General features: G+C 40.7%; 2 long non-coding RNA genes across 3 annotated transcripts; one reads left to right on the top strand and one right to left on the bottom strand.

Annotated features, from left to right (window-relative positions):
* Positions 1-2489: 2489 nt before the first annotated feature.
* On the top strand, positions 2490-3855 carry LOC112842067 (uncharacterized). Its single transcript, XR_003213664.1, has 2 exons — positions 2490-2620; positions 3688-3855. It is a non-coding gene; the product is annotated as an uncharacterized LOC112842067 (long non-coding RNA).
* LOC109204935 (uncharacterized) lies at positions 3428-11498 on the bottom strand. 2 transcript variants are annotated; one of them, XR_003213663.1, is made up of 4 exons: positions 11112-11498; positions 10299-10415; positions 3682-7376; positions 3428-3599 (listed from the first exon to the last, which is right to left on the bottom strand). It is a non-coding gene; the product is annotated as an uncharacterized LOC109204935 (long non-coding RNA). The 2 variants fall into 2 exon arrangements; XR_002064445.2 differs by having other exon boundaries at positions 10299-11498.
* Between the last annotated feature and the right edge of the window lie 850 nt (positions 11499-12348).

Here is a 12348-nt window from a genome sequence, read left to right on the forward strand (position 1 = left end):
AAAAAAGCTTGATTATATATGTTCACAGACACGCCAAAAGTAGCTGTGTCTGCGTGGAAATGGAGGACGGGGACATTTTTTCCTTAAGTTTGGTGTTTTCCAGCTCCTTATTGTGAATTATGGAAACCTGAACAAGCTTGGTCAATCTGACAGAACAATGGGATCATGTGGTTTTGTTGATTTTTTAGTGGTACTTCTATAATCATTTTCTGGAAAGCACTATAAAATACAGACTAATGTTAGGTGAATGTATTGTAACACAGCTATGAGGTAGGCGAATTATAAATAGCACAAACTAGTCATTGCAAACCAAAGTAATCTTGATTTATTATGTATGAATTACCCAAATTTACACTAGAAAACAGGAAGAATTTCTTATATAAATAATATTAAACTAAACTAAGGTGGTACTTGGTTACTACGAGTCCTTTGTTAGAAAGTAATGTGCGTTCAGGAAAATAAAAAAATGAAGTATACCACAGATTCCCTAAATTACATAATAACTAATAAAAAAAACAAAATACATTTTTATAAACCTCTGTAGGAAAACAGAAAAGTGTCCTCCAAATAATTTCACTTAAGTTCAATCTCATTTATATTGCACCAAATTACAACAACAGTCAGCTCAAGTCAGCTTATTCTGTAAGGTAAAGGCCCAACAGTAATACTGAGAAAACCCCAATGATCAGAACCCCCCTCCCACAAAAGCAAGACTTTGGCAACAGTGGGAAGTAAAAGAAACTCCCTTTTAACAGGAAGAAAAATCTAATTCACTTAGGTTGAGGGTGAGAGGAAGAAGACAGGACAAAAGTCCCTCTAGAAGAGAGGAATAGATTAATAATGAGTAATGAATAAATTCAGTGATGATGATGATGCTCTGCAGTGTTTCTACTTGTTGGTTTAGTAGAAAACGAGCTTCTAGCTGTTTTTATCATTCATTTTACGATCAATCAGGATTTTTATCAATATAAGAGAAAACTTCCCAGGGAAGTAACAAAAGCGGGGCCTTTTATAGTTTTGCTTTTAATGTAACTTCCAGATCACACGATGCTGATTTCTGCATAGTAAACACATTTGTTCTTCATCAGGTGATCACAAACTGACTGAAACCTGGTTTCTATGAGTTATAGTGCACTGCGCTTTCTGTTATCTGAACATGGAAATACAGAACTGAAAATACATGTGGTGCAGTTAGACTGCTTGGTTCCTTAAAATCATTATTAAAGATAACTCACTCTTTGTTCAGGTTTAGCATCCACAGAAAACACACACACTTTCGTTGCAAAATTTTTGAATCATGAATCACTTTCAGTATTATCATGAGGGGCTTTTATTTTGAAGGCGCATTAAAATGCTGTCATTTTCTGTGTGTCTTTGGTCGAATTGACCGCATCTTCCTGCACTGGGGGGGCTATGTGTGCGTGTGTGTTACACTGATCTATTTAACACTGCCCTTAAAGGAGCCACACCCTTTTATTGTTGCCACTGACACAATGCTGGATGCCATGTTTATCTGTGGGTGCTATTTAAAGAATAAGTACATGGAAAAATACATTTATTAGTTTGAAAAACAGGATATTTGATCCATTCTTCAGAGCGTGCACAGACACAGGCATATAAACACATCAGCTGACCACAGACCCAGATTCACAGGAGTGGAGGACAGTGTGGGCGTCTTAAAGGAGTCCCACCTCTTCCTCGTGTTGCCCTTTAAACCAGAAACCCCAAAACAGCACTGGCGCAGCTCACCAGGGGTTCCAGGACAGCGTGTCAAACATCTAATTTTACTCTTCTGTTTGCTTTGTGTTGTCAGAGCTGGTGATTAAACTGATACTGAATACTTTTATCACTTGAGAGGTGATCACGAGGTCACATCAGCACGAAAGCAAATGAGGTCTGTAATGTGAACATCTAACACGATTATCAGGGATCCAAAACATAACGAAGGAAGGAAAGCTAGGATCTGATGTGCCACAAATTAACACCTTCAATCCAAAACAATTAAATCTGTCCATAAAAATATGAAAACATGTTCATAGTTTCGTAATTCTCTTCCTCCTGCTCACCCTTCTCACTGCACAGTAAGAACTATAATCCAGAGTACATCCTATGTGGGGTTAGGGATTAGGCTCATACTTCAGGGAAGTGACAGAAAACTACAGACAAAATGGGAAATGACATTTCCCTCTGTGCAAGTAACAGAAGTATTTTCAGATGATCTTTTCTTCCATCACTTGGCTGAAGAAAGCAAACAGCTCATGTCCGCAACATCTGAAATAAAATCCTCGGGTGATGGGGGTTTAGTTTTTCTTTAAGGGGGTTTGTCTTCAAGGGCAATATCTTTTCCAGTTGGTAAAGCTCTTTGAGCTGCGTTTCAAACATGCAAGGTTAAACAAATAAAGTCAGTTTGTCCTTTATTACATAAATGTTGTTTGGGCCAAATCAGGCTTTTCACGTGGCTCTGTGATGTTTACGTCTCAGTGGGGGGGGGCACACAGAGTTTAGCTTCATGATAATCCTCCCTGAGAGGATTGAATCTGGTGGGGGGTTAAGGACTAAAATAATGACCTGGTCAGGCCACAGACAGGTGGGAGTGGGAGTGGATGAGCTGATTTGAAAGGTCAGTATTTAATCTGAGTGTTTCCTCTACACCTGCTTCAAGTCAGAGCAGTCACGATGTGATCTTGTATTTTGAGCTCTTTTCTCAGCCGCTAAGCAGCTCTAAGTGATCGGTGTCATGATTAGCAGTATAGACAAATGATTAAAGAAAAGCATGGTGATTTAAAGGGTGCCAGTTTTATGGCTTCAACGATTTACAAGTCTTTGTAAAGTACTAAAACCAGGCCAGAGACTTGGTGTCTGATGAATATGGCCCCAAGAAATCATATGAATTTAGATGTTTTGTGTCAACGTCTCAACAGACTGCACAGAATTACCATAACACCTGGTTCTTATGACTTCACATTTGGAAAAATCTAGCTTTTATTTCACTATAAAAATGTCTTATCAGCTTATATATGTAATGTCTTTTTATTTAATACAGTATGAAGTAAGCTACCTTGAGCTGCTCCTTTATTTCCCGAGGGGTTGCCATAGCGGATCGATCTGCATGTTTGGTTTGGCACAGATTTTTTTTGCCCTTCCATCTATCTGGGCTTGGGACCAGCACTAGGAGTACATTAGCTCGTAAGCCCCTGAGGCTGGGTTTGTCGCTCCTGCTCTGCTTTGAAATGAGGATCCTTTGCATGTAAAGCAATTTTTAAAAAATATTTTCTTAAATCCCTTAAATATGCCATGTTGAAGGATTCATGTACATTAATGCAATAAATATCCAAAAAACAAGCTACCAGGAAGGGAAAAATTGTCAGAAGACTGAAAGGTCGGTACTAAAACTGGACTCAGGGGCAGGAACCCAGAACAGAGACAGGACGTTTCACAATGTTTATTAGTTAAACTTGAAAGCATGACAAGGACAAAAGGCAACAAAAACACAGAACTTGATGTGGCGAGGCCTAGTTAACGTGGTTAAGTGGATGTGGATCTAGAGAGGGGGAATTGGGCCAGAGATGCAGACTGGAGGGGTCAGTTAAGCAGACAGACTAAGGAGAGAGGACAACAGAGTTAGGGAAGGAGTGGAGAGGAGCTCTGAAGATGGTGAGTATATTATATAACTTCACTTACTTGCAGGTGGAGGAAGTGAGTGATGAGAGAGGGGTGACGTGAATCCTGAGTGAGCTGAGTGGTGTGGAATGGCTGACCTGAGATCCGGAGGTTCACTCTGGTTTGATTACCTGCAATCAGCTCCAGGTGTGTGGAACTGTAGGAGGAGGCAGCCCTGCCCAGGGGTGGATACCAGGTAGACTCAGGAGCCTGATGGAAAATTCCAGCCACACACCCCGGACCATGGCAAAAATACTTTTTCACAGTACTGTAGTAGCAGTCCACCCTCCTTTGCAAATATGGACACTTTTCACACAAAACCCAAGATGGTAGTTGCAATAAAAGTAAGCCTGAGGCTTCAGGCTGTGGGTCTACAAACCGGTGGGTGGTTATGAGCGCTAGAGTATGACCGTCTTTTATTTACAGTCTGTGTTTGTTACACATGTACAGATACACAACTTCACACATGATTTTAGTTTCTGATAACTACTAACTAACTGCTTTTGTGTTTAAATCATACGGCGCAAGAACAATGTTTCATTAATCAAAGACGAGTTTAAGGAACATTTGATTCCTTCACCTACAATAATTAGATGAAATAATTTAAGTTGCAGTGCAGTGGCTAACATGACTGTCACTGATTCAGCTGGTGTGTAACTGCACACATAAAAGCGTAAACTGCATGCAGAACCACAGTTTTTATGAAACTATAGGCGTCATTTATGTAAGCTGCTATTATAAATGCAGTATATAGTGTAAGACTAAGGTGAGCTGAATGCTGAGAAACCTTCCTGCTTCAAAAGATGAATGGAGGACGTGACAACAAAACTAAATAAACACATTTTAGAGGAAAATGACTCAATTTCTGAGAGTGTGAATGAGATACTTTTAATCTAATGATATTGTGTAGTAGTTAAAAAGTTTTAAAAAGTGTTAAAAATGACAGATAAGAAACCTTTTGGTTTGGATGGCCATGCGAGGAGCAGCCTCTCACTGCTGTTTTCATTAGCAGTGATGAAGAAATGGAGACAGAAACCTTTAAGCTCGTTATTCTCAATTCAAGCCCAGAACAGGGCGAGGAGCCGCTTAATGAAACAAAAAGAGACCTGGGCTGCACGAAGGCTCTCTCTTTGTCTCTCTCCGGAGACCCTCGCTTCTTATTGATCCTTAAACACTTCCTGCCGGAAGGATGAATCGACAGAGGCCTCGAGGGGGCAGTGGCCGCTTTAGCCTAATGCTCATCCCCAGCTTCCTCCCTGGCTATGCCACATCACATCTGTTCTAGTCCTGTTCCGTCAGTGTCTCAATGCCTCCAAATTACTATCACATTGTTCCTTTTTAATTCCTCTCATTGTGCCACAAAAGGTCACCGCTTTCCCTTTTGTCCTTTGTGCTCACATACTGCACAGCTCGATGGCAGAGGACCCGTAACGTTACTGTGCACACAAACAGCACGGCCTCCTCAGTGGGCGTCATTGATCAGAACACTGTAGATACCATATTTAGACTTCAGATGGGTGAGACACGGGTGGTAGAGAGCTGGAAGACCAGAAAGGAGGGGAAAAAGAAGATGCTTTTGAGTTGATTTCCTGTGAAAGCATCTAAAGTGGTTGAGATGAGGATTGGTCTCCTGGGGGCTGTTGAAGGATCAATGTGTCAGCGGGCTTTAATAAGAAACTGCTCCTCACTCTCGCCTGACCAAAAACAGGCTACTGAGGTGCACACAAAATGTCCTGACTTTGAAGAAGAAATACTTTTCAGTCGAATGCACTAAAAAAATGTGAACGTGCAGTCTGTGTGTACATTTCTAAAGCTATAAACGAGGTTTTAAGACAATAAAATGGGAAACAAAAACAAAATAAATTGACCCCTTACACCTGATACGTTGCAGGGGGGTTACAGATTAGTGCTTTCACTTCAACACTGCTCTGAAATAACAGAGAAAGTTAAGACATTACAGTATCAGTATACTATTAAATACCACCCAGGAAGGTAGTTTGAGTTCCACTGTGTCATCCACTTACCAGACAATTTATTATGTACACCTGTTCAACTTCTCCATTAACACAAATATGTAATTAGCCAATCACGTGGCTGCAGTTCAGGGCTTTTATACATGTAGACATGGTGAAGATATTCTGCTGAAGTTCAAACTGAGTATCAGGAAGAGGAAAAAATGTGGTTTAAATGGTTTTGAATGTGACATGGTTGTTGGCCCCAAATAAGCTGATCTGCTGGGACTTTCCTGCACAAATATTTCGTGAGTTTACAGAGAATCATTGAAAAAGAGAAAATACCCAGAGCAGCACTTTGTTGATGTCAGAGGTCTCGGGAGAAAAGCCAAAGTGCTTTGAGCTGATAACAAGGCAACTTAAACTTAAATAGTCAGTTTTTACAACCAAGGTGTGCACAAGAGCATAACTGAAGGCTCTGGAACCTTGAAGCAGGTGGGCTACAGCAGCACAAGACCCCACTGGGTGCTCCTCAGCTAAGAATGGGAAACTGAGGCTACAATTGCACAGTTCCAGTTAGTTTTCAGAGTGGATTTGATATTCAGTGTTAGTTTTCTGTTAAGGTAAAACTAAAACTGAGGTAAGGTAAGGTATTTGTCAGAGTCTATATATACATCACTTTTTGAAGTCATCCAGTCCCAATTCTTAACAAACAAACCCACCAAAGCCACGTGAAACATTCAGTAATAAAACTAAAACTGACAATATTTCCTGTATATTTTTAGTGATGTCATCATTTCATTTAGGTTAATACTGATAAATCTCTTTCCTTGTTTCTTTCTTTCTTTAAATTGTTATTAAAAACTGGGATAAAGCGTAAAGATGACCTTGTTTCCTTTACCAATCAATTTATCAGAAACAGGTTCAGAAGCTTATTTGGTTTGTCAGATGATCCCAGAAATACTCAAACAACCAACAGACAGACACAAAACATCTGAAATGACACTACAGTTTTTTAAAAATCACACCAAAAGAGCGAAAACAAGAACGCTGCTATTAGTTTGCTTTTTTTTTTGCTCCTATTCAGATGGGCTCCACGGAGCTTTTAGACCCCTGGGTCCATTTAATCTGTTCATCCGAGCACCAGCCACTAAAAGTCAGTCCATTATTCTTTAAGATGTCTCTTTTATGTCTCTCAAATTTGATGAAAGTGGAATATGAATACTCACAAGAGTGACCTTTACTCTTTTCTGGGGGCCCTTGAGTGTGCGGTACAGATGGAAAGTTGCCTGTTTGATACTCCAGCCTCGTTTCTGAAGTGCTTTTGAGAAGTGACTCATGTTCACAAACTGGAGGAAATAATTCAGCCTCTGTTTAATAAAGACAAGATCTTTATTTCTTGTTTTCCCGTTGGGTTACAGGCTGGTGTTGGACTTCGTCACGCAGAGTCACAAGTGTCAGTCTGATTCACACCAACTTTCACTTAAAACACTTTCACAGGGGCGCCAAGAAATTAGCAACGCTGATCCTCAGACGACCTGCTGAGTAAAGCGTTGCTGTGTCTGTGTGTGTGTGTCTGTGTGTGTATGTGTGTGTGTGTGTGCACGCATGTGTGCATGTGTGTTTTCAGTGTCGCCCTGTACCTGACTTTGCATCTCTCCTGCTGAGCTGGCAGGAGGTGATGCATGATGTGTTCAATGATGTCATCCCAGCCACTCTGGAGCTCAGCCCAAGATAGCACAGTAAACCACACCATCGATGACACTGTAAACAACACGAGGAAACAACAACAGGAAGGGAAGCGCGTCAGTTAGTCATGTGCTGGAAAGTGTCTGCCAATAAACTTTCTGGTGGAAACAACAGAGGTGGAAAGCAGGCGTGTTTACCCAAACACTGTGCTTAAATATAGTTTTGCACAGGTGTGGCTCACAGAGACAATGTTGAACCAGCTAAAACACTATAATGCTGCTCTCACAGCAGTATGAATGTATCTAATCACAGAACACACACACAGTTCCTCATGATAAGGGGCTTCCTTTTGATACTTTACAGTATTTTTGACGGCTTTCTTTTCTTGTCTTCTTATATGGGATAGTTGAACTTCATTAATGTGGGAGGTTGTGTTCTGATGGACTTTTTTTATTGGTAAAACAGAAAATTATTGATAATTTCAGATAATTATTGCTTAAGATGATTTGAGTTTTGTGACATGGTGTGTTTTCCTGCAGGATGCAGCCATCAGAAGCTGGGTACACTGTGGTCATAAAAGGAGGACATGGTCAGCAACAATACTCAGATAGGCTGTAGCGATTAAATTATGCTCGTTGATACTAAAGGACCCAAAATGTGCCAAAAGGATTCCCTACACCATTACACCACTAGCCTGAATCAGTGATAGAAAGCAGGATAGATCCATGATTTTAGTTCTGAACCTAGCTTTTGAGTTTTTCAGCAGAAATTGAGTGTCATCAGACCAGGCAACATTTTCCAATCTTTTATGGCCAAATTTTGATAAGTGTAGACTGTAGCCTCAGTTTTCTGTTTTTAGCATGACAGCAGTGGCATCCAGTGTGACCTTCTGCTGCTGTAACAGATCTACTTCAAGGCTCAGTGTAGGCTCTTCTGCACACCTTGGTTGGTACGAGTGGTTATTTGGATCACTGTTGCCTTCCTATTAGCTTGAAGCAGCCTGGTCCTTCTTCTCTGACCTCTGATATTTTCTCTTTTTCAGATCATTCTTGGGCTGGTTTTTTGCAAAGTCCCTTAAATCTCTTTCTTCTCCATCCCGATTCTCAGTTTGAGCTGCAGCAGATTGTTCTGACTGTGTCTGCATGCCTAAATGCATTGAGTTGCTGCCTTCTGATTGCCTGATCAGATATCTGCATTAACGAGCCAATGAACTGGTCAGTGCATATTGACCCTTTTCATTGTTACTGCACCAAATAAGGAAATAGTTCATGCTTTTAAACATATGGGTCCCAAATGACTTCAAAGTTTTATTTTTGATTTGTTTTTACTTAATAAAGATGAAATTTATTTAAAACAATCTTGTTTTTCATTATGACGAATAGAAATATTCATCACTAATTAGTTTTATCAATACCTATAAGCCCATTTTCAGCAACCATCACTGCTGCGCACTTGTGTCATCAAAGTTAAAAGTCTAATTAATTTTGTTGGCATAGTTGGAAGTTGTTGATTGAAGAAGCAACAAATCTGTCCATTCAGGTGAATTTGGTTGTAGTCTCAACAAAGTGTCATGTCAAGCATTCTCGACCTCACTATAGAAAACTAATTTTTACAAAATTTCATGTCACACAACAGTGTTTACCACTCACTCCAACTAACTGCACAATCTTGTTTGAACCGCCTAATGAAGCTGCCAGCTGAGGATCCGTGTGGTTTCTCAAACTGCAGACGCAGTTGTGCACGGGTGGGGGGCTCCCACTTCTCCTTCTGTTCCAGTTATAGCCAGTTTCCACTGTTCTGTGACAGGAGCAATCCACACATTTATTTGAAAACTTTTTTTTTTCCATTTCCTTTTTTGTTCTTGCTTATTCTTGCGTTTAATAGCGTCCTTTTTTTTAGAATAAGAATGCTCTGAACAGCTTAGCACTTTAACATAATAAACTAGCATTTAGTGCCACGGGAACACAAGGAGCAATGGATGCTGAAAATACAAAACCGGTAAAAAACATAAATCAGTTCAGATTTCTTTCTTTCAGCTTGCTCCAAACTGTTGAGAAGTGGTTTAGATCAACAAAAGGAGAGGCTGAGCTGATTAACAGCGACACAAAAATCAAACATTTACTATTTTGAAGGTTATAAAAGAGAGAAAAATGAAAAGTAATGAGCTGAATGTGATAAGAAACAGTGTCTGCTGAGCTGATAAAGAGGGTCAAAGCACAATATTAAAGTTAATCTATTTAAATGAAGCCACAGATTATGTAGTTTGAACAAATCAGTCATTTTATTTCTTAGTAAAGACTCTACAATTATATCTTTTGTCTGTGAATTAACATGAACCTCACCCACCCATAACTTCCTCTGATGAGAGGGTGGGGAGAAGACTGGAGGTGGGGCACGCACACAGTGGGGGGGGGTGTCACAAGAGAGACCAGCTCCATATTCAGCATCTGGACTGGCTGATTGAGGATCACGTGTCAGAGTGATTCAGCCAGACGATGTCAGAGCAAATCAGAGCGCTGGGGAGCGTTAGGCATGGAGCCACCTGACAGAGGAGGCCTGTTTCCATAGCAACACCCACAGGGGGGTGGAAGGGATAGGGGGTGAGGGTGATTTAAAGGGGTGGGGGGGTTGGTGGTAAACTGACTTCATGCAGACAGGCTAAAGAAGGAAAAAGAGGAATGGGACTGAGAGATTTCCGAAGGGGATTACGAGAGGTTGAAATAAAATGAATGAGACCTCCCCGGCACACATATAGGCACCAAACTCCTTTAGCAACACAGACACACACACTCCCACACACTCTTTGTATCCATGCAACAGTCCTCTGCAGCAGTTTATGGTCTGAGCTACTTAGTGACACAAAGGAGAAAAATCCTGAATGGTGTGTTAGTTCAATGAAAGCTCTGAATGACATTTTCACAGCCGCAGAGAAATGAATGAAGATGATGCCTCTGAATGGGAGCGATGTCTGGGGAAGAAAAAAAAAAGAGGTCTTACCTGCCAAGCTGAAGCAGGATTCATAGGCACTGAGCTGCAGCCTGCAGGCTCCACTGAAAACTCTTCATTCATTTAGGACACAATGTCAAAGAATTTAAGCCCGTAAGGCCCCAAAACCTGGAGGAGGTGCAGAGTCAGTTTGAGCACGCGTGACGAGCTGATGTTTAAATGTGTGAGTTCAACTTAGAAACTGACTGAAAAGTGAGCACAAAGTGAACGTCTTTAGATTCAGGTGTTCACTTTTTTACATAACAGTTGTCGTTGAATTACGTGGATTATAGTCTCCAGTCTGTGAAAAACAAAGTACATGCCCCTCATTCACTAGCTTGCAGAACCACCTTTAGCAGCAATGACTTGAAGTAATTGTTTCCTGTGTGATTTTATCAGAAATTCTGGCACATTCTTATTTACAGCATTGCTTTAGTCCATTGAGCTTTGCAGGCATTTATTTACACACAGCTCTCTTAAGGTCTCAACACGCATTTCATTCGGCTGAGGTCTGGACTTTGGCCATTCCACTGTGTGCACAGTGTGCTTGGGATCATTGTCTTGTTGTGTGACACCTTTAAGGTCCAAGCTTTAGCTGCCGGACAGTTAAAATACACAAGAGTTCACTGTCAGACTCAGGTGTTGTGCCTGCAAAACAAGTCAAAATCATCAGCCCTCCACCACCGTGCTTGACATCTGGTATGAGATGTTTGTGCATATCAGCACAAAAATAGCTAATAGCATAACTACTTCGATCTTTTTGGTACAAAGGACATTGTTCCAGGACTTTTTTGTTTTATTCAGATTAAAATCTGTAAACCTCACCCATGCTGCCATGTTCTTTTTGAGAGAAGAGTCTCTTCGTCACCCCTCCAAACAAGTTGTACTTGGTTCAATCTTTTTGTAACTGTAATGTCTTTAGCATTAACATTTAACATGCTAACTGAGGCCTGTGGAGGCTATGTCCACACTATCGTTTTTAGTCGTTTTCACAGAGTTGTGCGTCCACATTGAAACGGCCGAAAACGCTTACATTCCAGTGCTGCGCATGCGTGAAACGCAAGACATTTACTTTCCAGCTCTTTGAAACGTCGCAGCAAAATGTCGAGGAAAAGCTCAGAGTTTTTTTAAATGGAGGCTGAGTTGTTGCTGCGGGTAACACAAAAGTACAAAGTTGCAAAAGCGATTGTGAACTAAAGAATTTGAAGAAAAGCTATCTGGAGCATGTACAGACTGATATTAATCTTTAATAGGGCTGTCAAAATTGAGCGCAAACAAAACAACTGCTGTGTAATGCCCTCCGCTATCTTGGTTTAACTGGTCACATGACTGCATCACATGACTAAAATGTGTCATTGTTTTCGAAAGTCTCCGTTTTGCTGTCCACACTGCGACGCGAAAGCACAGTTTTCAAACGTATGCGTTTTCCCTGAGCGAAAACGCCGTCTCGGTGTGGACGGGAGGCCAAAACGGAGAGAAAACGATGTGTTTTCAAACGCATTAGTGTGGACGTAGCCTGAGATGTAGCTCTTGGGGTTTTTGTAAATTCCCTGAGGATATAGTGAGGTTATATAATTTTTTCTACTATGAGCACTCAAAGTACTTTATACAACTTGCCTTATTCACCCATTCACGCCAGCACTTTTTTCTATGCTTTTTTAAACATAAGACCGTTAATTCATTCATGTGTAATATCTTGCCTGAGGATATTTGGCATCCAGACTGGAGCAGCCAGGGATCGAACCACGAACCTTCCAATTAGCGGATGACGTTGTAGTCTAAATCTTACTCAAAAACAGGTAATACAGTTTTCTGTGGTGTTTTTGTTCGAGTCTCAGGTCTGCTAATGAGAAAAATTATGGGTTGAATTTTTATTGTAGCTGCTTTTCAGTTGTTCTGTTATTCATTCACTACAGTAGGTAGCGTCAGATGTTTGATTTGGCAGATTTTTGCATCAGATGCCCTTCCTGATGCAACCCCAAAGGGGATTTGTGTCTCCTTTGGGGATCTTTTGCTTGTTAGGTGAAAGTGTAAACACCCACATTATGGAGCCAAACAAAAA

Source organism: Oreochromis niloticus, linkage group LG14 (genome assembly GCF_001858045.2).
Source record: "Oreochromis niloticus isolate F11D_XX linkage group LG14, O_niloticus_UMD_NMBU, whole genome shotgun sequence".
NCBI classification, from domain to species: domain Eukaryota; kingdom Metazoa; phylum Chordata; class Actinopteri; order Cichliformes; family Cichlidae; genus Oreochromis; species Oreochromis niloticus.